The 27,050-nt window shown below is 37.1% G+C and overlaps 1 protein-coding gene across 1 annotated transcript in view; it reads left to right on the top strand.

Moving 5' to 3' along the window:
* Nucleotides 1–27,050, top strand: part of CEP128 (centrosomal protein 128) — a 469,424-nt gene that overhangs the window by 265,198 nt on the left and 177,176 nt on the right. The gene's annotated exons all lie outside the window — the stretch shown is intronic.

Genomic DNA, 27,050 nt, shown 5'->3' with positions numbered 1-27,050 from the left:
TTTCTCTGTTTCAACAAACTATCAAATCTCCAAATCCAATGTTCACTTTCTGTTCAAAACCTTTCTAGGTGGATGATTCAGTTCAGTTCAGTTGCTCAGTTGTGTCCTACTCTTTGCGACCCCATGGACTGCAGCACACCAGGCTTCCCTTTCTATCACCAACTCTGAAGCTTGCTCAAACTCATGTCCATCAAGTCGGTGCTGCCGTCCAACCATCTCATCCTCTGTCATCCCCTTCTCCTCCTGCCTTCAATCTTTCCCAGCATCAGGGTCTTTTCCAAAGAGTCAGTTGTTTGCATCAGATGGCCAAAGTACTGGAGTTCAATTCAGCATGAATCCTTCCAATGAATATTCAGGACTGATTTTCTTTAGGATTGACAGGTTTGATCTCCTTGCAGTCCAAGGGAGCCTCAAGATTCCTCTCCAACACCACAGTTCAAGAGCATCAATTCTTTGGCGCTCAACTTTCTTTATAGTCCAACTCTGACATCCATACATGACCACTGGAAAAACCATAGCTTTGACTAGACGGACCTTTGTCAGGAACATAATGTCTCTACTTTTTAATATGCTGTCTAGGTTGATCATAGCTTTTCTTCCAAGAAGCAAGCGTCTTTTAATTTCATGGCCGTAGTCACCATCTCCAGTGATTTGGGAGCCCAAGAAGATATAGTCTGTCACTGTTTCCATTGTTTCTTAGTTTTCTGAATGTTGAGTTTTAAGCCAGCTTTTTCACTCTACTCTTTCACTTTCATCAAGAGGCCCTTTAGTTCCTCTTCGGTTTCTGCCTTAAGGGTGGTGTCATCTGAGTTTATTGATATTTCTCCTGGCAATCTTGATTCCAGATTGTGCTTCATCCAGCCTAATATTTCTCATGATATACTCTGCATATAAGTTAAATAAGCAGGGTGACAATATACAGCCACGACATACTCCTTTCCCGATTTGGAACCAGTCTGTTTTTCCATGTCCAGTTCTAACTGTTGCTTCCTGACCTGCCTGTAGATTTCTCAGGAGGCAGGTCAGGTGGTCTGCTATTCTCATGTCCTTTAAGAATTTTCCACAGTTTGTTGTGGTCCACACAGTCAGCGCCTTTGGCAAAGTCAATAAAGTAGAAGTAGGTGTTTTTCTGGAATTCTTTGCTTTTTCAATGATTCAACGGATGTTGTCAATTTGATCTCTGGTTCCTCTGCCTTTTCTATATCTGCTTGACCAGTATTAGTTCCTACTAAACAGATAATTGACTCCTGTGATTAATATCATTTGTCTTTTTCAGCTTATAGTAAGTTTTAAAGTAAATTTCACCCCATTTAAAGAAGAAAAATAAAGACATTCTTAATGTATCTGTTGGGAAAGCCAGGAATCTAAGAAGAGTTTGTATCTAAACTTATGGGTATGTAGATTCTAGTACAAAATTTCTGTCTTAATATTTTAAAGCAAGATGATACTACATGTAGTTACAGGTCACAATACATGTTCTAATCGAACGAACAAAAGTTTGTAGACTTATTTAATAGCCTACTGTTAGAGAATATTTGTGCTCTGATGGAGAATAGGAAAGACATTACAATATTGTCCTTTTTTTCACAGATGTTTCTAAGAGTATGTTTGAGCTTTAAAATTCTGTGACAGATCTTTAAAGTTATATTTCTAACATTTGTTACTTATTTTTAGTGAATGGAAAAATGCAAGAAAAACTTTCTGACTTGTGAATTCATCTTATTTACCATCCTTCATTTAATAATTAGTATTTCAGGATTTTGTATAATGAGATCATTTTGAGTTCCAAAGTGGATTTATTATAAAGAGACATCAGTTCAGTAAAGGGATGTGGGAAAGCCATAAGCTAGTAATTACTTAAATCAGGTATTAAATTGAATATCGATAGTTGAGTTTGTTGTTAATAAATTGTTATGTTAAAGTGAGTCCTGTACACTGATTTGAAGTTGCACACACAGGGAAACAAATACATTTTCTTATCGCTTCGGTATGCATCATGATGTAGGTTTTTTGTTTTTTCTTACACTTGTCTTACAATATCTTGGACAGTGTGTTTGCAGTGATTTTATCTACACCTGGGTCATCCAATGTGCGAAATTTAATTTCCAGAAGACTGAAAGACTGAAGCTACTTATCATCAAATTCTCTTCCTTACTAACATAACGAGGAGATGTATGTCTTTCAAACTGTGTTTTCTGTCAGTCATAAACATAAAGCAGTATGAAACAATGAATCTGATTTAAACATTAAGCTCTGTACTTCAAAAGCGTGGAACAACTTACGAAAATGACTGCTTTTCTAACACAGGTGAAAGGGGTTAGAGCAGGATGGATGGTTGATATTTTCAAGATTGCCATGCCTTGCATTCAGTATCATAGACCTACTCTCTTACTTTAGTACATGTCCCTCTTTCCTCCTTTCCACAAGTTGTTATATGATTTTTTTAAAGTTATATAATTCAGAAAATCACTATAATTTAACTAAATATTTTAATATATAAATTAATTCATGGATGCATAAGTTAAGAATGCTTTTACTTTAAAATATTTTAAAACATTATCCATTTCAGAAAAGAACTTTCTTAATTTCTAACATAATAAGCCTGTTATATTATGCACAGATTGTGTGTGTGTATATATATATATATAAAATGCATAAATGTATAACTGCTCAAAGCCTAATGCTTTGTATTCTGAGCCCTATCATATATTCAATATAATTTTGCATAATTTAAACACAGTTGTATCTCCTGTATAGTCGACTAGAATTGGGAATAATACTTAAATGTGTAGCAGTTTGAGTAGCGTAGGATTCTTGCCACTGTTCTTGCCTCTTTAACACCAAGAACCTCTTCTACTGATCGGCCCTCTAACTTCATTTGCTCCTTTCATTTCAGCGATGCCTCCAGATAGTAGATTGATGTCGATTGATCTCTTTCTGGTTAAACTGTAAGAAACTTGAGGATCAGAAGTGTTTCATATCTTCTTTTTACTTCTGGTGCTTGGTATATTGTGAGGTGCCCTAACAGTTTCTTGATGGATGTTTTGGGATAATTATGTTTCCTGGGAAAATTTCTACCATATGACCTCCCCTGATCTTTAACTCTTGGTCTTTTTTCTTGCCTTCATCTAAAGTCTCCCCATAAAAGGATTTGCTATAACTCAGATCTGATGGTAAGAAACTGTATAGATTACATTCTAGTTAGGTAATTATACTAAAATATACTGAAGTTATCTGATTTAGCCATTCCAAAGCTTTATGAAGCAAGAACTATTCTCACTTGTTTTCCTACAGATATAGAGATAGAATGATAATTCTGTTACTGTTTTTAAACCACCATTAGGGAATATTTCCAGCATTTTAATACCATCCTATTTGCTGTCATCAGCTAATAGGAAGGTGAATGGGGAATTGGGTTCCCATGAGCTTCCTGTGTGATGCCTTAATATGATTTAACAATCAGGGAAACAAAATAAAACAAATGCAAAAATTTGTTTGGTATAGAAACTAGTTCATCTGGGTTTGGAAACTTGCAAAGAGCTTCTTGCTAAAGTTGATGCTGTTCATTAAGTCATAGTAGAGAGTGTTGATTTCATTTATTTTTATTAATGAATATAAAATAGGCTGGTGAATAACTGAATTTATGCATTCTTATTCTGTTGGCAAGGCTATTTTTTCAAGGAGAACAAAGTAGCAGAAAGCAGAGAATGAAGGTCGTTGTGGATTTTGGACCAGACTGAGTAAAGTCAGTAAGCATAAGAAGTGGAAAAAGTTAGAGAACTCAAGGAGTTACTGATCATCTAGAAACATTTTTTGTTGTTTCAAATAAAGCTAACATATTTAATACTTGTTCTGATTAGTATAGAGTTTGGAGAAGTGTCCATTTTGGTAGAGGGTATATGGAAGAGGTTAAATTGAAACCCTGGCAAATCTATATATTTTTTTTATTATTAAAAAAAATTTATTTATTTTAATTGGAGGCTAATTACTTTACAGTATTGTGGTTTTGCCATACATTGACGTGAATCAGCCACGGGTGTACATGTGTCCCCCATCCTGGACCCCCCTCCCACCTTCCTCCCCATCCCATCCCTCTGGGTCATCCCAGTGCACCAGCCCTGAGCTCTGACCAAGAACTGGACATATAATCAGAAACTTAACCTATTAAAAGTTAAGCCAGAATAAGGTAAAATGACTGTTAGAGAGAAAGGAGATAAATAATTGGTTTAAGGCTTTTCATACAGGGATTTAAAAAAAAAAATCATAATTCCTAGTCTGTACATACTATATATGTCACCTGGAAAAATAGCTATTATGTGTTTAGTGTTTTTTTTTTTAAGAATATGGTATATCATCAGGTTAATAGCAGACAGTTGGCGATCAGATGCTCCTTTTCAAGCATGAGTAATCTTTTTGGGGGGAGTTCACTCTTAGCTTTTAGCTTCTAACTGGTTAATCTCATGCTTATTTAGGATAGCCTTTTTTTTTTTTTTTTTTTTTGGTACTGTAGTTAGAACATTTTGGGTTAAGCATTGTGAAAGTGCTTTTGATATTTTTGATAGATGGTCTTTTACATGAACATAGCATTTGAGTTATTTCCTTTCACAGCAGGATTACATATTATCCCCAATGATTGTATCCAAGAAAAAAGTGATAGAGCATCTGAATCTGCTGTATACATGCTGTTCTATTTCGTTTTAATTGAAATGGGGCTCTCAGGTCACCTGTGGGAATCCATGCTAACTGATGGGCAGTTCTTCATGACTGCAGCTGCTGTGTAATTTTCTCTTGAGCATATGTATCTCTTACAGAGTAACTGTCCATGCTGAAAATAGAGGGTGGACAGCAGTTGATAAATAGCCTTTCCTTAAGCCAAGAAAATCTGAAAAATATAGATTAATTCATCCTAGTTTTCTGTATTATAGACTCTATAATTCTACAGCATATGGAAAGATGTCTTTTAAAAACATATTTTTGAGCAACCAAGCATTTTTCTTGCTAAAGCTCCTGAATTGTTTGTTGTATTAATGCCGGTCTAATACCCCAATTACAATGGAGGCTCTGTGGTTTAGTATATTGTGAGATAAATAATACTGTTCTGTTTTTTTATATGTATGTATATCTTTCATTTTATTTTTTCATTAGGCTCCACCACACTTAGACAGGGCTTTCGTGGTGTCTCAGATAGTAAAGAATCTGCCTGCAATGCAGGAGACCCAGGTTCGACCCCTGGGCTGGGAAGATCTCCTGGAGAAGGAAATGGCCAATCCACTCTAATATTCTTGCCTGGAGAATTCCGTGAACAGTGGAGCCTGGCGGCCTGCAGTCCATGGGGTCACAAAGAGTCAGAAAGACTGAGCAACTAACACTTTCACTTTCTACACTTAAACAATTCTGAATTTCCTGTGGTCTAGTTTGTTTCTTGAGGAAAAATTCTTTTTCTTTTAAATATACAAAGGTTCTGTTTCTTATGTAATTGAAGCAGATTCCTTAAATTGTTATTTTATTTTTACCTAAATAACATTACTTTCTTTAACACTGTTGTATATTTTGGTTAAATTTACCTTCTATGGATTAAAACAATCTAGGTGGAAAAAATTGCTTTCTAGCTCTTTTAAAGAGCTTTAAAATGGCTATGGGTATAGATAAGGAACAGATTATGAACAGACAAAATGCAGAAAAATATTCATGAACGCACACATGCTTCCAGTTTAGGAAATGTGTAAGTACACTCTTTATAAGTAATTTAATGATAAAACTACTTCGTATATAAAAGCCTTATCTTAGATGTAGTGCTTTTCCAGTTTGGCTCCCACAGTTCTCAAATATGAGGCCACTGTCATTTACCTTACTGTCTTCTCTGTAATAAAGGAAGCTCAGTGACAGTATATGTGGTTGAAATAAAGTAAGTTAGTATGAACTGTACCCCTTTTATTCTATCTCATACATACATATATAAATGTATCACACATACATTTTTGAGACCTATCTTTTTCTTCATTTGAAACTGTAGTGTGTTCTAAGGCTCAATAAAGAAATTTTCTTAGAATTAAGCTCTTAAACATTTACTTGTTCAAAAGTATATTTTTCATTTGACTGAATATTTTCAGAAGTTCCCAATCCATTTTATAAAAGTAATGGGATATGTCACAGATTTTGAGTGCTATAGGACCACTTGTTGGTGAGAAGTAGAATATATTTATAAAGATGTGATATTCTAAATTCTCTATAATAAGGATGATGATGGTGAATGATTACTACCATAATAACATTATTCATAGCTGTTGGCTATGCACTAAGCATAGCAGAGTATTAATTGCTTTTAGTAATCCTTTTAAATGTCCTTTGATTTTGATATTATTATATTTTTAGGTTCAGATATCACAACTGATATGGGTCAAAGCTAGGGTTGGAATCCAGGTTTTTCTAATTGAAACCTTTTAGCTCTTTATCCATCTTCTGCACCAAAAACACATAAATTTTTCGAAGTGGAATAAAAAATAAAATGAAAATTCGAGAAACTTTCTAAAAAAACCTTTTATCTAGGTAAAGAACGGTAGGATTTTTCATAATCCTGTTCATATAATTACCTGTTTTATTTTCTTTGCTGAATTGCTTCCAGATTTGCCAGTCAGAAGCACTATTTCCTATAAAGGACAAGTGATTCAAAATTCTTTATCATTTTTGCTGTGAAGATAGCATTTCTTTGGATTTATTAATTAATTTCAAGGAGTTTATGGAAACTTATCTTTTCTACAGTTCTGATGCTTGAAGGAAAAGAAAGGCATTCATGTCTTCTTTAGGAAAATCAAAGGTAGGCCAGGATTATAGGTTGTAAGCAAATTTACATTTCTGAGTGTGATGTTTCTTTGCTTTAATCCTTTTTTAAAATGCTTATCAGTTCATTAATGAAGCAATAGTTTTAGTGAGGCAGGAAATGACAATATTTTCTTTAATGAATATTCTGGCTTTCTTTGTACAAGTAACCACCAGAAAGGGTTCCTTCATCATTTCAGAATGGAGCTATTTTAAAGTGGTTTATAATTCTGTAAGTCTTCTACTAAAATGATAATTTTAAAATTTTGCTAAGGCTATAAATTTCATTTTTATTGTTAATTATTGTCCTAAAATAGATTTCAGAGGAAAAAAATACCCTAAATGTGAGAATAACTATTATATAGATCATACTATACATAAATGTTTGCCTCTCTTTTCGAAGATTTCTAACCTTCACACTTTTTTAAACCTTGAATATCTTAGAGACAAAAGTTTAGAACTTTAAGCTTGAGAACAAATTATTTTGAGAGGATAAAGACAGATAGGAATTTAATTGCCATTGATTGCTTTTACTTAATTCACTTACTTCTACAAACTTCAGTAGAGTGATTATGCAGAAAAGTATTATCTTTTAAGTTTGCTTAGTTTTCATGTGATATATTCTTTCAATGCTATAGTATTTCTGAATTAGAAAATAATATTATTGAATTAGCATAGACTCTTCTTGTGAAATGAAACTAATTGATTTCAAGGTCAAAGAAATTTTAGAAAAAAATCGAAAAATAAACCATACTACAGATGGGCCTTTATGAGCACAAATACACATCTGTAATTGGCATTGAAAAACAAGAGGCCAAGGAAAGTGTTAAAACATGGAAGTTGGTGAAAATCATAATGGCTCCCCGCATCCCCAAACCCCTCCACTTCGTAGCTGAATACATTTACTTAAAAAACTTAGCTATAATGGATTTGTTTATTTGTTCATTGATTATCTTTGAAGTTCCTTTTTATAGAAACTAATTTCAACAAGTATTTTTTAATATACTGATTGCAGTGTTAGCAATTTTATGACATGATTTGCTTTAAGATGATTTTTCTGTTCATTTTTATTGTACTTTCTTTTGTTGCTTAATAAGTCTCTCTAAATTTATTTAATAATAATGTCAAGTTAATTTCAGAGAAGAACAAGAGATGACTACTATGCTTCTTGTGAGGATTATTTTAAACAATAGCTTTTCGAGTGTGATTTTCTTTTTTATAATAATTTATATAGACTTGTTAATTTTACAGCCAATAACTAGCTTATATATCCTGTTGATAGAAAAATAGGCCTGGAAATCTGTAATTTATAAATGGCAGGCCATTGGGCTTAAAGGTCAATTTATGTCGTCTCTTTGGTGTAAATCTCTGTTTTTGCTTCTATGAAATTGGAATTGTGAAGGTGCTTTTAAACTTCAAGAGCCTGTCAGTTTTGATATGTGAGGATAATTTTGAAGAGGTAAAATTCTCTCCAACCTGTCCTTTCAACTCTTTCCCCAAAAAGCAAGAGGGAGAAAGCTGATTACTATATATAGTCAATACAATAAGGAGATCAGTGATTTGTGAACAGTAAACCGTAAGGCAACATCCCTTATAATCAATCAGTCCTTCTCCATGGTTCATTAAAGTAGAGCATCCAGTTTGCCCAGCTTGCAAAAAGAGTGACGTATTTCAGTTCTCACGATTCTTGTGTCCCAACTCTTTTTGACTTGGTATTGTTGAGTCACCTGTTTAGTTTTCTTTATTCCCCATAACTTGTCTTTGGTACAGATAGGGAATTTTATTTTTTACTTATTTATAAGTTCTAGAAAAGGACTGTTTCCTATTTTCACTGTGGAAGCAGTGATTGTGTTGTGTTGTGGTTTAGCATGGCACAAGATTTGAGAATGACTGAATTGATCTTAGGTTTAGCTGGGATACCTGTCTCCAGAATCCTGCCTTATGATATTTTTTTTTGTTAATGGTGAGCCATATGTAACTAATTGACAGAGATGTCTGTCACAGCGTCTGGTGTTTGTGACCAACCCCATCAGTGCTTCACCTGTAATCCAAGCCTGTTTAAGTACGGAGTAGTGGTTTGTAGTTCTCATTCCTTATTTTAACTCAAAAATACTCAGTTTAGTAGGCTCCCTTTTATAAATCTGTTTACCTTTCTCTCTCTAGTGGAAATATTTAGCATTCTACCTTTTTCAGTATGTTATAGTTAATAACTTACCATCTGATAAAATGCTGGATATCATTGTCTATGACAAACGCCTCTTAATCCTTTCTCTGATCTAATTATCTGCAACATCCTCAGGAGCTGCCAAATGCTTGCAGTCATTCCTCTGATGGTCTCTTGGTTTAAGTAAGGATTCTTTGATTTAGTAGAAGTTAAAAGTAAGAAGGTAAAAAGCAACTGAATGTGATATGGCTCAAGATGAGGTATGGCTTGAGATAACTGTCATTGAGCCAAATTTATATAAAAAGGCAAGTATAGAATCTTTATCACTGATAAAAATCTTTGTAAATAACTTAAGATTTATATTTTTTAAAATGGTGATAGATCTTTATGAAAAATGAACTGAAAGTTGGACATGAGTTAGGTACTAGTGGCTGATAAGTGATGTGTGACAGCTTGGTGTGTGTGTGCTAAGTCGCTTCAGTCGTGTCAGGCTTTGCGACACTGTGGACTGTAGCCCGCCAGGCTCCTCTGTCCATGGGATTCTCCAGGCGAGAATACTGGAGTGGGTTGCCATGCACTCCTCCTGGTTGGTGTCTCCTGCACCTCTTACATTGCAGCCGGATTCTTTACCACTGAGCCACTGGGGAAGCCACCAGGGACAGATTTAGGTTTTAAAAAAATATTGATCCATTATAATACCGCTGAGTATCTAGGATTTTTAGTTATGTCTCACGTATGTAGGTTAGACACACTGAAGCATTTAGTCCTATGCCCTTTTATTAACCTCTCAGTGATTGGATGATCATGTTGCTTTAGCCATGTTCTTCCAGATTTTCTAAGTCTTTTTTCACATACTTTTTAATAGTAGAAATCCAAGTACCAGGAAGCAGTAAAAGCAGGAAGAACCTTAGGAAAGAAAACAGACCAGAGTCATGTTCTTATATTTAAAAACAGCATCAAGAGGATTTCTTGTTCCTCAAAAAACTGACCCTGTAACAATGCAATATGATAACTGTCTAGCACAGAATAGCACAATACAGTTTCCGACTGAGACATATAAATATAATAGCATTGGCCAAATTAATTAGATATACATCTGTTTTCAATTGCTTATTTCCAATTCTTACCTTTAAAAGTTTCCTAATTCCTTGGACTTCTAATATGTACCTAGAAGGTGTATGTTACCAATTGCTGTTTTGAAGAAAATGTTGTTTTCCCTTTTTAAAAGTGAAAGTGTTAGTTGCTCAGTCCTGTTGGACTTTTTGTGATCCCATGGACTATAGCCTGCCAGTTTCCTCTGTCCGTGGAATTCTCCAGGTAAGAATACTGAAGTGGATAGACATTCCCTTCTCCAGGAGATCTTCCTGACAGAATTCAGGATTGAATCCAGGTCTCCTACAATGCAGGAGATTCTTTATCTTCTGAGCCACCAGGGAAGCCCTGTTTGCAACTCAGGGTACTTAGAAATACTCATAATTTGTTGTGATGATTTCATTTTATTATATATAGGATACAATGAGAAGCCAGATTTTTTTTTTTTCTGGTTTTGGATTTTTTTGTATGTTGGAGCTAGTAAAGCTTTAATTTTTAAATTTGTATTATAATAAAGTTGCAACAAAATCACTTATTGAATTGAGCTCATCATCACAGTCTTTACAAAATAAATCCTAAATAAGCCCCAGCCTGTAAATAATCAGTAAATGTTATTCCACTAAAGATGTTGATCAAGCCCAAATTGCAATTCTTTAGGGAATGAGATGTTTAAAATAAAGTTATACAAGTGTTCTGAATTTTCTCCCTATATAAATAATACTTGAACATCTCAGAATGTTTTCCTCCTGCTTTCCTCAAGTTCTATAAATTTTGCAAATAATTTAAAACATGTTTGCAGTAAATCAAATGTCTTGCCCTTTTAAGACATTTTTTAAGGGTCTGTCAAAGTAAAATGACAATGTGTTAGAGAACTCACAAGTTTTAGAGTGACAGAAAAGTGAACATATACTGTCTCAATTAATACGGGGATTTCCTTTGCCCAGGTGTGTTAGTTTTCAGGGGCTACCATAACAAACTACCACAGACTGGGTTGCTTAAGCAACAAATTTATTTAATCACAGTTCGGGAGGCAAGAAGTCCAAGATTAGGTGCCGACAGGGTTGGCTGGCACGTTCCGAGACGTTTTGCCCTGACTTGTGGAGACAGTATTGTCTCTTTGCCTCCATGTCTTTCCCTCTCTGTGTGTATTTGCCTTTCAGGAATGCCACTCCTGTTGGATTAGGACTCACCTGAGGGCCTCTTTTTACCTTAACCTTTTTAAAGGCCCTGTCTCTAAATGCAGTTACATTCTGTGGTGGTTGTTGTTCGGTCGCTCCATCGTGTCTGACTCTTTGCGACCCCCTGAACTTCAGCACGCCAGGCTTCCCTGTCCTTCACCATCTGCTGGATTGAGTTTGCTCAAACTCATGCGCATTGAGTCAGTGATGCCTTCCAATCATCTCATCCTCTGTCGTCCCCTTCTCCTCCCGTCTTCAATCTTTCCCAGCATCAAGGTCTTTTCCTGTGAGTTAGTTCTTCTCATCAGGTGGCCAAAGTATTCAGTATCAGTCCTTCCAATGAATTTTCAGGGTTGATTTCCTTTAGAATTGGCTGGTTGGATCTCCTTCCTGTCCAAGGAACTCTCAAGAATCTTCTCCAACACCACAGTTCGAAGCCATCAGTTCTTTGGTGCTCAGCCTTTTTTATTGCCCAACTTTCACATCCGTAAATGACTATTGGAAAAACCATAGCTTTGACTTTGCGGACCTTTGTAGGCAAAATAACGTCTCTGCTGTTTAATACGCTGTCTAGGTTTGTCATTGCTTTTATTCCAAGGAGCAAACGTATCTTATTTCATGGCTACAGTCACCGTCCACAGTGATTTTGGAGCACAAGAACATAAACTCTGTTACTGTTTCCATTGTTTCCCCATCTATTTGCTATGAAGTGATGGGGCCAGATGCCATGATCTTCATTTTTTTTAATTAATTTTTTTTTTATTGAGGATAATTGGTTTATAGACTTTTGCGGTTTTCTATTAAACCTCATCATGAACCAGCCATAGGTATACATATATCCCCTCCCTTTAGAACCTCCCTCCCATCTCCTCCCCATCCCACCCCTACTGTTGAGTTTTAAGCCAGCTTTTTCACTGTCTTCTTTTACTTTCATCAAAAGTCTCTTTAATTCCTCTTTGCTTTCTGCCATAAGGGTCGTGTCATCTCATGTCTGTGGAGAAGGCAATGGCACCCCACTCCAGTACTCTTGCCTGGAAAATCCCATGGATGGAGGAGCCTGTTAGACTGCAGTCCATGGGGTCGCTAAGAGTCGGACACGACTGAGTGACTTCACTTTCACTTTTCACTTTCATGCATTGGAGAAGGAAATGGCAACCCACTCCAGTATTCTTTTCTGGAGAATCCCAGGGATGGGGGAGCCTGGTGGGCTGCCGTCTATGGGGTCGCACAGAGTCAGACACGACTGAAGCGACTTAACAGCAGCAGCAGCAGCATCTCATGTCTGAAGTTATTGATATTTCTTCCTGCAGTCTTGATTCCAGACTGTGCTTCATCCAGTCCAGCATTTCGCATGATATACTCTGCATATAAGTTAAATAAGCAGGGTGAGAATATATAGCCTTGACGTACTCCTTTCCCAATTTGAAACTAGTCTGTTGTTCCATGTCCAGTTCTAATTGTTGCTTCTTGACCTGCTTACTGGTTTGTCAGGACGCAGGTAATGTGGCCTGGTATTCCATCTGTTTAAGAATTTCCCTGTTTTTTTGTGGTTTATATAGTCCAAGGGTTTAGTATAGTCAGTGAAGCAGAACTAGATGTTTTTCTGAAATTCTGTAGCTTTTTCTATGAGCCAGTAGATGTTGGCGACTTTATCTTTGGTTCCACTGCCTTTTCTAAATCCAGCTTGTACATTTGGATGTTCTTACTTCACATATTACTGAAGCCTAGCTTGATGGATTTTGAACATTACTTTTCTAACATGTGAAATGAGTACAATTGTGGGGTAGTTTGAACATCGTTTGTCATTGCCCTTCTGTGGGATTGGAATGAAAACTGACCTTTTCCAGTCCTATGGCCATTGCTGAGTTTTTCCAAATTTGCTGGTATATTGAGTGCATCACTTTCACAGCATCATCTTTTAGGATTTGAAATAGCTCAGCTAGAATTCTATCACTTCCACTTGCTTTGTTTGTATTAATGCTTCCTAAGGTCCACTTGACTTTGCACTCCAAGATGTCAGGCTCTAGCTAAATGATCACACAATCATGGTTATCCAGGTCATTCAGTCTTTTTTGTACAATTCTTTTGTGTGTTCATACCACCTATTCTTAATATCTTCTGCTTCTGCTTCTGTCCTTTAGTGCCCATGTTTGCTTAAAATGTTCTTTTGGTGTCTCTAATTTTCTTGAAGACATCTGTAGTCTTTCTCATTCTATTGTTTTCCTCTGTTTCTTTCCATTGTTCACTGAAAAAGGCTGAGATACTGGGGCTTAATTTCATCATATAAATTTGTGAGGGAACAAATTCAACTCATATCTGAAACTATGGGACTTACCTAAGTATTTAGGTCTCCTGTCTTTCAGTCTTGTTAATTCTGTCTTCATCTTTTTCTTAATCAGATTTGACAAATTATTTTTCATTTTGTTAGCCTTAAAAAGAAAAAAAGCTTTGTATTATACTGACCTGCTGTACTGTAATTTTTCAGAGTTAGCTGATGCCTCTATAACCAGTTACTGTACATGTGTGCTAAGTCACTTTTGCTTTGTCTGACTCTTTGGTACTCTATGGATGGTAACCCGCCAGGGTCTTCTGTCCATGGGATTCTCCAGGGAAGAATACTGGAGTGGGTTGCTGTGCCGTCCTCCAGGGGCTCTTCCTGACCCAGGGATCAAACCCATATGTCTTACGTCTCGTGCATTGGCAGGTGGGTTCTTTACCACTAGTACCACATGGGAAGCCCAACCCATTATTAATGCTACTCCTTCCCAACTCCATTATTATTTTTGAGAAGAGTGAACCTAGAGGTAGCCACTATCTTGAACTTATGTTTTTCATTCTTAAATATATTATGCCCTTTTATTACTGCACATTATCTGTCAACAAAATATATATGCTGTTGATCATAGATTTTTAAGCTTTTTAACAGATGACTTTTCCACATAGTAATCAATTTTTAATTTTTATTTTGTTAATCATATACTGTAGTTTTAATTCATTTTAAGTTTGGTCATACCAACATTGATTTGTAGAGTTACTTCAGTAACTTTAGATTACTCACTAATTTCCTTCAATGATTCTGCATTTATTTAGCCCTTCTATTTTTTTTTAAAGCCAATTTTCATAAAGTCAATAATAGTATATTCTCTTAATACTTTAAGAAACTCAACTGCATTTCTAACTGGCACTGTACTTTTTTCCTGAGAATTTTATTTATTTTTCATTTTTTACCATTCTCAATTTCTGTTACTTTGTTTATTACTATTTTTCTCTTTCTCAGAGGAATTTTTGGTATTCTAATCTTTTCTTGTTATCTGTATTATTAATTTCTGCCTTTTCTTATTTCATTTCTTTTATTCTCTTAATGTTAGTCTGTTTTTCTAGTTTTTTAAGGGACCTTTTAAAATCAATATCTTTCCAATATTTTGAGTTAATGCATTAAATTAATACATTTATTTATGTTTAGTTGCATTCCCTGTGTTTTGATATATGGTCTTTCATTGCTGTTCATTTATAAATTTTATATAATTTCTACTATGAGTAATATAGGAGTATAAGTTGATTTTTTAAATTAATTAACTTATTCTAATTGGAGGCTGATTACTTTAAATAATTTGATTTTTTTCAGTCTCTCAAATTTTTCTTTTTCTTTTTCTTTCACTACTTTTCCAATACCAGTTTTAAATGTAATTGCATTATTATTAAATAACTTGTCTTTTTAATATTTGTTCCTTGAAATTTATTGAAACTTCCTTAATATCTTAATGCCTGTCATACTTTCCAAAATATTTCATGTTTATTTAAAATATATATGTATGTATCATTTCCATTTGTAGTGTAAGAATTTTCTATATAGCTCATGATTTAGCTTATTAGTTTTATTGTTAAAATCTTTTCTATTCTTTCTCAGTCTGTTCATTTATAATAAAGTATGTTAGAATCTCTAATAAAGTTGTGGATAGGTATGCGGAAGCTTTACAGAAACTGATATTATGAGAGTATGAATTCATTGGCCTTGTCACAAATTGGAAGTGATGGATTCAAGCCAATGTCTGTCTGACTTTGGGGACAAGTTCTTAACTTCTAATGTTAGTATAAATTGTAAAAAGAAAAAAAAACGAACTGTGAGTTTGGGTAAGTTCAGTTCATTTGCTTAGCCATGTCCATGCGACCCCATGGACTGCAGCACGCCAGATTTCCCTGTCCATCACCAACTTCCGGAGCTTACTCAAACTCATGTCCATCGAGTCGGTGATGCCATCCAACCATCTCATCCTCTGTCGTAAGGGCATGCCTAAAATCAGAACCATTCAGCTTAGCAGCTGATTTGGTGCTAAAAAGCTGTATCCTGTGGCACATTTCACTTCTCAGTTACCAGAACTGATTCTGGAAAGGTGAATACATGATTTGAATTTCAAACTTTCCTTCTCAGAGCTCTTTCTCATTCTGCTCATCATTTAATTGCCTAACTTGAATTTCTGATGCCGCTGTTCCTTCAGAATCATTCAGTTATTTTCAGATGCTGCCATTGATCGATTTTGACCTGAACTCTTTTTGTCCATTCCTTCTGACTTCTTTTGGCAGGAGGCTTTAGAGCCATGCCCTCACCGTCTTTCCAGAGCACATCTCCAGTTTCCAGTTGTTTGCTGCTGCCTAGGTCTCTGGTCAGATGTCCACAACTGAAGTCAGCCCACATTCCAGGTTGAACAGCTAATGGAAAGTGGTAGATAGGCCGGCAAAGTGCACATTTTCCAAGAAAGGTCAGGAGAAGATTGTCTTCCTGCCGGGGCCAGATAGGTTACATTGAGGGCAGCTGAGCATGGAAGTGTAGAGCGGTGGGGGATAAGGACTGTAGAGTGGTGGGGTTACCAGGTCAAGTTTGTCCTGGAGCAGCCTCTCAATACTGATATTACAATTGCTGAAGAGCAGCATTAATGCCAGGCATATGGTAACAGTGCTGAAATGTGGAACAGGAATGAGGCTTGAGGTCAATCTGTCTGAGACATCTGTGATGAGAGTGAGCACAGCGGTTGCCTGAAACTCGTGCTTTGGTCCTGAGCCTCAGCTTCTTCTCTCATAAGAAGGTTGAGGGAAATGACACCAGCCTCCAGTAGCTGGTAAGCGAATTCAGTAAAATCGTGTCCATCAAGTACCTGCAACAATACCTGGCATAGAGGAGGGACTTGGGAAGCACTGGGGTCATTGCTGCTCTTCTTATTTCCATTGCTGCTGCTTTTTATGGTGATTTCTTGTTGTTGTTGTTGGGAAGCAGCTGAGAAAGAGCTATTATCGAGGCATTTTATATGCTGATTGGTGGACCACATAAAAGCAAAATGTCCTATAACTTTACATGTGTTCCATGACCAATTCAAAATTTTAGTCTTGTAGTAGATTGCAGCATTGTTGAAAATATTTGCCGCTGCTCCTTGGAGGAGGATTATGTTGCTTGGGCCCATTGACATCAGATTGGCCATATTACATGTTGTTGAAATCAAGAGAGGCTGTGGTCATTTTGATCAGTAACATGTGCATGAAAGTGGAATGAATTACTTTTAAACAGAAACTTGAAAAGCCCAGGTTACAGGCAGTTTCTCTTTTCTTCCCTTCTGTTATAAGGCTGGCAGGCTAGAGGGAGACTGCCCCCTCAATCTGGAGCATACAATGAAAATAGCAGAGAGCATGACAAAAAATAATCCTTAGTCGCTTGTGAAAATTGGCATTGTTTATTGATGCAACAAAGTCTAATATAGTGACAGAATTCTCATGTTTTGTACTTCAGACATTCAACAACGTCATTGTCAGTGTTGGTACAGAGAGAAGTCAAGTATAGAGTTAATCTGTCCAGTGGCTAGTGGCTTTCACGTTGACTGGCTCTAGAACATTTCTATTATTACAGAACGTTCAATTGGACAATAGTCGTGTACGTATCAGTGTGGTCCCTGAGACCTAGCTGAGGTTAGCTCAAGGGAGATGTCTGATGTTTTATTTTTCCTTTTTCAGTGTTTTTTTTTAAAAGTTATCCTATTAGCTTTCATCTAATTATTATACATCGTGCTGCTGCTGCTGGTGCTGCTGCTAAGTCGCTTCAGTTGTGTCCGACTCTGTGCGACCCCATAGACGGCAGCCCACCAGGCTCCCCCATCCCTGGGATTCTCCAGGCAAGAACACTGGAGTGGGTTGCCATTTCCTTCTCCAGTGCAGAAAAGTGAGAAGTGAAAGTGAAGTCGCTCAGTTGTGTCCGACTCCTAGCGACCCCATGGACTGCAGCCCACCAGACTCCTCCATCCATGGGATTTTCCAGGCAAGAGTACTGGAGTGGGGTGCCATTGCCTTCTCCATTATACATTGTAAAATAATATGTACGTTCTAAGTTACAGTATATAATTACATGTTACCCTTTTTTCTTCCATTTTGCTTTGTAATATTTCAAAGCCTCCATTTAATCCATTTAATTGTGTGCTGTCATGTTAAAGGTTTTATATTGTTGAGTGGGCATGGTAGAGAATGACTTTAATAATCTATCTTGATTCTTACAATGACTAAGGTAACAGTGAATAATAATTTGTTAAAAGGGAATAATTTTTAAAAAATTATAAATAGTCATTAATTAGAAAAGATAGCAAAATAACCATCTCTGTAGAGACTGCTTATATTTTAAGTATAAATTTAATTTTAGACTTGTATGCTTAATATTTTGTATTCCAAACAGAAATATAGTCTCTACCGTAAAATACAGAAGTCAGCTACCTTCCATGACATAAACTGTTTAGACCAACTTTCTGAAATATTTTAGTGTTTACCAATGATGTATATTTCCATTAATTAGTTAGTTAATTATTGAATGTTCAGCAAATGTTATCCTCTGAAGCTGGGGTTGTTTGAAATGTTGTCACTGCTGTTTCTCATGTGTTCAGCTCAGATCAAGTTAATCATATCTCAAAATCTTGTAGTAGTACCAAATCCGGAAAAAGCATTTGTCTAAGCGGCCAGAAAGCTTCTATCTCTGCTGATGGAAGATTTAATAGAAACTGAGTGATATTGTTTCAGCGCAATGTACTCTGTATAATTAAGCAATTGATGTTCTTTAGTTCATTAAGCAATTTCATCCACCCTTCCCAACACTTTCAATTCATGTTTTGTTGGTTATTCTGATCACTTCTTAAATCTCATTAGTTGGAGTTGAGAGGCAACATTAGTGAAAAATTTGAATTATAAAGCATAAAGCATTTTGGAAAAATGTACCTATATTGCTTAATACATATATTTCTTTGAAGTCAAACTGCCCAGCAAAAACGCTCTTTAATGAAAAGAAGATTTATAATTTCACAGTACCTTTTCAAGGGACAATGTTGGCCTGTATTTACAGTTTATTTATATGTATCTAGGTAACAAGTACGTTTGAAGTTCTTGCAAACAATGTGGTCTTTCAATTGTATAAATATTCCCCTTGAAAACAGTTTGCACTATTTTTGTTGTTATTCTTCAGAGACTTCAGTTTAGCCCCTATCATAAGCAAAACATATCTCCTATTAAAATAGATTCATGACCTTGGACCATTCGGCAGAAAAATTTCTGACTTCCTCTCTGGTTGTCCAAGGTCTCTCCTATCTTTGAAGTATATTGAGGCTGGCTTTAAGAATTAGGGTTGATCCTAGCAATGGCAAATATTAGCATAACAAACCAGTACACTCTAGTTTTAAACAGATGGAAATAAAGCCACAGCACTGTTGACTGTGGAACGGAAGAGGAGGAAGCACTGATGCTGTTGCTGTGTCCTGTGGGGAAGCACTTGGCATTTAATGCTCCTTTTATAATACTTGTGCTGTGTTCTGCGCTCAGTCATGTCCAGCTCTTTGTGACCCCATGGACTGTAGCAATCAGGCTCCTCTCTCCATGCAGTTTTCCAGGGGAGAATACTGCAGTGGGTTACCATTTCCCACTCCAGGGGACCTTGCAGACCCAGGGACTGAACCTAGGCCTCCTGCATTGGTAGGCAGGTTCTTTAACCACTGGGAAACCTGCTTTACAATACTTACTAGTTCTATTTCTTTAACCCCATATTTCTGTTTCATTGGGTGACCAAGTCTGAGTTCATGCAAATGAACTTTCATTCAGCAGTTTAGCCTCCATTGAACCTTGCTTGGTGTTTAGCACTATCCTGGTTTTTATCATGATTTTATCCAAGCCATTTTCACATCAAAATGTTTTGATGTGAATCTTCCTCCGTAACTTCATATTGCAACTGAATACCATCATTCCAAGGGCTCTTGTGCAAAATTCATAACTTGGTACACACTTTCTCCACTATCTAAAATACTGAATTTGTCGTGAGCTAGACCCCAGGTAATTCGTTTTTACCTGAGTCCATTTTTTTCCTTTAGTTTCTGAGGAAACCAAATAATGATGGCACTGATTTTTCCATAGTCCCAAAATGGAACCAGGAAGTATTATAAAGAGTGGTTTAAGTCAAAAGTGCTCCCCTGCCAGACAAAGCTATAGCATCAGTCTTTCCTCTTCTGCTCCATGTCAACAGCGCTTTAAAACAGATTTTGTTTTGTTTTGTTTTTTCATAAGAAGGATCCAAGAGGTTTATTAGACATGTCATGGCAAGATAAAGAATGACCAGTGACAATAACAGCCATGTCGTATCAGCTAGGTGCCACTTGGCAGTTTGATATTATACTGAAAGACATCGCTACATTCACATTTCCTCCTGGGCTGTGTGTGCAAAGGCTCTCAAGTTAAGAGTCTAACAGAAAGTAATTCCAGAAACCACTGGAAAACCAAGTGGCTTAGAAAAGTCAACATCGGGTTGCAGGGAGGGGTGGTGGTTGCACAGATCTTGGTTCATGTGCTTTCTGTAAAAAGATAGGAGGGGTCTTATCAGTGGACAAGCTAATGGATTTTATTTTTTCCAACCAAAGAAATAACATTTGGGGTCAAACTTTTTTCAGGTGAAATGTGAATTTAGATGAAACATTTTTATATATTTCAGGGTATATGTTTAAGGAAAATGTGCGAGGGACACAAGATAGCCAAAGGGCTAAAAAATCAGACTCTGCTTTACCATTTTTTATGTGGTTTTGGCAATGTTATATAGCATTCCTGAGCCTTGGTTTCCTCTAGTGGATAAAGATAATACCATATACTGCCTAAGGCTGTTAAGTTTAACTGTATTTTGCATAATACCTAAAAATAACAAGCATTTAGCAATTGTTAAGAAAGCCTTCTAGTCAACATGACAGTGATCTGTTAATGCTTTTAAATTGCTATTTAGCACATGTCTATACCTAAGTCTGATGTCAGCTAAATTTATGTTTCTGATGGACTCTTCTGGCTTTATCTCTGCAATCACAAAATCTGATAGAAGAACTAATTTCATGTTCTCTATACTTGGCCAAGTGTGTCTAATGTAGAAATGGCACATAACTCATTTAAGACTGAGGGTTGTTATATGGGTGTCAGTTACTGTGTTTGTATCTCTGAACTAATTGATACGATACAATAAGCAAGTAATATTTTAACATATGTTTTGTTGACATTAATTCAGGTGGTTTGTACACACTGACAATTTTAAAATTTACAATGACAGAATATAAGCAAAGTATTTGAAGTGCTGTGAGCCCCATCCTGTTATTTAAACCACTTTCTTCACATCTCAAAGCCAAATTCTGTTCTATCTTTGAGGGATTTAGAGTATACTAGCAAAGAAGAGAGGAAAATAAAGTACTAAGAGATTGAAGATGTTACAATTTTGATAATTCATGGTATCTTTAGTGTGCATAAAAGACCTCCCCATCTGTTTATAAGCATTTGTCATATACTTCAAATCCATGGTCTCTGATAACACAGCATACACTATCTGGCTCTGGGAACATTGCAGTCATAAGGGTCTGGGTTCCAGGAAACTTTTGGGTTGCGTTTCAGTAAAAGACCTCTCAAATCACCTGATAAGGGGCATGGCTCATGAGAATCCATCATCATAATTAAGGAATCATAAATACTGCCAGTTTATCATGTAATTGCCCATCTGACTTGGAAAGTGAGTGTAATCATTACTTAGAATAGTTTTACATGAATTTTTAAAAAGCAGATATTACTAATGAAATACATATATGATTCAGTAGTTTCCATTGTAATAGACTACTGTCCTGTTCTATTAGTGAAAATATAAATTTCATCATCACGTTTCAGTGGTAGTACCATAATTATTTAGATCACCAAGTGCTTTTCATTACATTTAGAACAATTTCAAATTTTTAAAGTGGTAGAGCTCTGAGCTGAGTAAACCAGGGAATTAATAGACATCTCTCAGGCTTGTTACATGAAGGAAAGCCAGAAATGATGGTAGTGTCACTGGGGTTTTCTACTCGTGTACCAGGGCACGCATATCCTTCTTCATTTAACAAATGTTTCTGGTTGCCAACATTGGCTGGATCATCGAGAAAGCAAGGGAGTTCCAGAAAAACATCTATTTCTGCTTTATTGATTAAGCCAAAGCCTTTGGCTGTGTGGATCACCATAAACTGTGGAAAATTCTGAAAGAGATGGGAATACCAGACCATGTGACCTGCCTCTTGATAAATCTGTATGCAGGTCAGGAAGCAACAGTTAGAACTGGACGTGGGACAACAGACTGGTTCCTAATAGGGAAAGGAGTACATCAAGGCTGTGTGTCACCCTGCTTATTTAACTTATATGCAGAGTACATCATGAGAAACACTGGGCTGGATGAAGCACAAGCTGGAATCAAGACTGCGGGGAGAAATATCAGTAACCTCAGATATGCAGATAAGACCATCTTTATGGCAGAAAGCAAAAAACTAAAGAGCCTCTTGATGAAAATGAAAGAGAAAAGCGAAATTGGCTTAAAACTCAACACTCAGAAAACAGATCATGGCATCTGGTCCCATCACTTCATGGCAAATAGATGTGGAAACAGTGACAGACTTTATTTTGGGGGCTCCAAAATCACTGCAGATGGTGACTGCAACCATGAAATTAAAAGAGGCTTACTCCTTGGAAGAAAAGTTTTGACCAATCTAAACAACGTATTAAAAAGCAGAGACATTACTTGCCAACAAAGGTCCATCTAGTCAAGGCTTTGGTTTTTCCAGTAGTCACGTATGGATGTGAGATTTGGACTAAAAAGAAAGCTGAGCACTGAATTGATGCTTTTGAACTGTGGTGTTGGAGAAGACTCTTGGGAGTCCCTTGGACTGCAAGGAAATCCAACCAGTTCATCCTAAAGGAAATCAGTCCTGAATATTCATTGGAAGGACTGATACTGAAAATGAAACTCCAATACTTCGGCCACCTGATGTGAAGAACTGACTCATTGGAAAAGACCCTGATGCTGGGAAGGATTGAAGGCAGAAGAAGAAGGAGAAGACAGAGGATGAGATGGTTGGATGGCATCACTGACTCAATGGACATGAGTTTAAATAAACTCTGGGAGTTGGTGTTGAACAGGGAGGCCTAGCATGCTGCAGTCCGTGGGGTTGCAAAGAGTCAGACATGGCTTAGCGACTGAACTGAACTGAACAGAAATCATTTAAGACTTGTCACAATATCGTATCCAGTGCCTCTCTAAATTCATTTCCTCAGGTAGTCACAGGCCATATTTGCACTTTATGTTGCTCAGAAAGTGAAAGTGAAAGTGAAGTCGCTCAGTCGTGTCCTACTCTTTGTGACCTCGTGGACTGTAGCCTACCAGGCTCCTCTGTCCATGAGATTCTCCAGGCAAGAATACTGGAGTGGGTTGCCATTTCCTTCTCCAGGGGATCTTCCCGACCCAGGGATTGAACCCAGGTCTCCTGCATTGGAGTCAGACGCTTTAACCTCCGAGCCACCAGGGAAGCTCAGTTAACATGGAAATGGAAAGTTTTGTATAGTCTAACTGCTCCCTGACCTGTTTCATCAGTCTCACTCTGTAGCTTCAAGCATTACTTTGGAAACTGAATCCTTGTCAAGGGTGGCAGAAAATCTTTATAGGTAATATGATTTCACCCATGGTGTTCCCATATCAAAACAACTCGGTGTACGGCATAAGCCAGGCTTTGTCAGTCGCTTGATCAACTATACGTATTCTACTCACAAGGGTACCACATATATTATACCTATTGTCATATTTTCTGAATTTAAAATGTTATAGACTTTCTATAAAAACTGCCCAGGTGTCACAGTGGTAAAAAATCTGCTCACCAACGGAGGAGACACAGGAGATGTGAATTCAATCCCTGGGTCCGGAAGACCTCCTGGAGTAGGAAATGGCAACCCACTCCACTGTTCTTGCCTGGAGAATTCTATGGACAGAGAAGCTGGCTGGCTACAGTCCATGGGGTCACAAAGAGTCTGACTCAACTGAGCAAGCACATGCTCATCACTCAGGCATTATATATCTATGGAGACCTTTAAAAAAAAAATGCATCACTAGTTGCTCTAAACCTTCAAATCTCAATGTGATTATCCCACTTTAAAGTGTTGTCTTTGGAATATAGTAATAGATAATTTAAAAATAAATATGCAACCTGCCTGGATCCAATTGACAATTGTGAGTCTCTGCAAAGGGGGAAACTGGCAGCTCTTCTAGCAATCAGATCATGTCACTGGGCCAAGAATTGGCTTTGATAAATTCTTGATTCATCAGGGACTGTGGATGAACAGCTGCCTTTTGAATGTAGCCAAAGGAAATTTGCTGACAAGCATAACTATGAATAGGGCAATAAAGCTTTCAGACAACAACAACAAAAGAATGTTGATGCGAAACCTAGGAATACTCAAAAGCAATTTCCTCTATCATTTCTATATCCCTTACCATAATTCTTCTGTAGTTGCCATGCCCATAAGCAATGTCAGATCAAAAATGACAGATTACCTTTTTCAGGCTTGTACTAGGTGAATTAAAAACCAATTAACTTTTACTTTTTTTCTCCATGTTCCTAGAAGATCTAAATTATCAATCTAAAGTACTCTGCTTTGGTGATAGCTTTTGAAAATTTAAAGTATACACAGTAACAGGAGACAGGATGGATATTCAGTGCAACTTTCAGCTTAAACTTGATTTACTCAAGAATCCTTGTCTTCAAAAAGGAAATTTAAAGGAACATTTTATAGTCTCGCTTAACATCAGTACATGTCACCTAAACTAAACATGTTAGTTTTTCTCTCTCTCTCTCTTTTTTTTTTTTTGGTTACAAAAGATTCAGTTCAGTCGCTCAGTCATTTCCGATTCTTTACTTGTTGCTCAAAACTCACCACTGGCTGCCTCACTTCAAAGAGTTTCAAGCTTCCCTTTCCCCTTCCCTTCCATCCATAAAGATTTTTACATGTTTGTTCTGTAGCATTGGGGTTCCCTGTTGGCTCAGATGGTAAAAAATCTTCCTGTAATGCGGGAGGCCTGGGTTCAATCTCTGGGTCATGAAGATCCCCTGGAGAAGGGAATAGCTATGCACTCCAGTATTCTTGCCTGGAGAATTCCATGGACAGAGGAGCCTGGCGGGCTACAGTCCTTTGGATTGCAAAGAGTCCGACACGCCTGAGAGACTAACATTTTCACTTTTCACTTCTTTCTCTCTAGTATTAATTGGAATTACGTGTATAAATCATGCATCGAGTACAGCTACTTCTTTGTGTCATTTCCCTGAAAGAATATTAATCTCCCTGTAAAATGGCCATCAAATATAAGGCCAAGATAGACTTCTGCCTTTTGAGAAAAGTGAGATGCCACCATTAAAAAAAAGTTCAATTTATTCTTTTAAAAAAATGAATGACTTCCAACTACTCAAACATGGCTGGGTGGTTTAATGCTATTTACATCGCATCAGGTTAGGCCAGGACAGCTGGAAACAGGAAAGGTCTGTGTGAGTGGGCTTAGATGGATTCAGGGCCAGTAAAAAGAAATAGGAACATGGATATTAGGGCATAACCAGAGGAGGGCAATTTAGTAACACGCTGTAAATATTAATTCTGGTCTTTTTGTGACCAAAAGTTAAATCTGGATTTGTATGCTTGTTCACAAATTTCTCAATGGATTTAGGTAGAATGAAGCCAAATTTAGTTTTCTCCAGAGGCATCCTAGAACTGGTCACATTTAGCATCTGGCTAATACCATGGTTAAGAAGGGTAGAACTTTCTAGCTGGAAAAAAGAAAAAGAAGCCCCATCTTTCCAGTCCTGTCTGCTTTCATGTGGTGCTCTAATATTCTCCTTTTGGAGGCATGCCCTTGCTTTCTGCAGGGTTGAGTAGTATAACCTATAACTCAAACTGTAGGAAGAAGACTGTTGAAAGCAGAGGAGGTATTGTCCTGTGTTTCCTTTTATAAACTTGAATTTTTCAAGAAATACTTGAGTTGTTGTTCAGTCACTCAGTTGTGTCTGACTCTGTAACCCACAGACTGCGCAAGCCAGGCTTTCCTGTCCTTCACTACCTCCCAGAGTTTGCTCATACTCATGTACATTGAGTTGGTGATGCCATCCAACCTTCTCATCCTCTACTGTCCCCTCCTCCTCCTGCCCTCAATCTTTCCCAGCATCAGGGTCTTCTCCAGTGAGTCATCTCTTTGCATCAGGTGGCCAAAGTATTGGAGCATCAGCTTCAGCAAGCAAGCCTTCCAATGAATATTCAGGGTTGATTTCCTTTAGGATTGACAAGTTTGATCTCCTTGCTGTCCAAAGGACTCCCAAGAGTCTTCTCCAGCACCACAGTTTGAAAGCATCAATTCTCTGGTGCTCAGCCTTCTTTATGGTCCAGCTCTCACATCCATACATGACTACTGGAAAAACCATAGGTTTGACTATACAAACCTTTGTCAGCAAAGTGATGTCTCTGCTTTTTAATACACTGTCTAGGTTTGTCATAGCTTTTCTTCCAGGGAGCAAGCTTCTTTCAATTTCATGGCTTCAGTCACCACCTACAGTGATTTTGGAGCCCAGAAAATAAAATCTGCCACTGTTTACATTTTTCCCCCCATCTATTTACCATGAAGTGATGGGACTGGATGCCATGATCTTACTTTTTAGAATGTTGAGTTTTAAGCCAGCTGTTTCATTTTCCTCTCACCCTCATCAAGAGACTGTTTAGTTCCTCTTCACTTTCTACTGTTCAGGTGGTATCATCTGCATATCTGATATTTTTGATATTTCTCCCAGCAATCTTGATTCTGACTTGTGATTAATTCAGCCTGACATTTCACATGATGCACTCTGCATATAAGTTAAATTAGCAGGGTGACAGTATACAGTCTTGGCATACTCCTTTCCCAATTTGGAACCAGTCCATCATTCCATATCTAACCATTGCTCCTTGACCTGCATAGAGGTTTCTCAGGAAAGGTGATCTGATATTTCTGTCTCTAAGAATTTTCCACAGTGGTTTGTGATCCACACAGTCAAAGGCTTTAACATAGTCAATGAAGCAGAAGCAGAAGTTTTTCTGGAATTCCACTACTTTTTCTATGATCCGGTGGATGTTGGCAAATTAATCTGATTCCTTTTCCAACAGATGATTCCAACAGATTTTGGAAGTTTGATCTCTGCCCTGGTTTCTTTTATAAACTTGAATTTTTCAAGAAATATTTGAGAATCCGTCACATTTATATTGATTTCACTCCACCTCCACTCCAACCAGTCCATCCTAAAGGAAATCAGTCTTGAATATTCATTGGAAGGACTGATGCTGGAGCTGAAACTCCAATACTTTGGCCACCTGATGTGAAGAACTGACTCATTTGAAAAGCCTTGATTCTGGGAAGGATTGAGGGCAGAGGAGAAGGGGACTACAGAAGATGAGATGGTTGGATGGCA

The sequence above is a fragment of the Budorcas taxicolor genome, chromosome 10 (genome assembly GCF_023091745.1).
Source record: "Budorcas taxicolor isolate Tak-1 chromosome 10, Takin1.1, whole genome shotgun sequence".
In the NCBI taxonomy this organism is placed as follows: domain Eukaryota; kingdom Metazoa; phylum Chordata; class Mammalia; order Artiodactyla; family Bovidae; genus Budorcas; species Budorcas taxicolor.
Note: the sequence above shows the minus strand (reverse complement) of the source record. Positions and strands in the feature narration are given on the sequence as shown.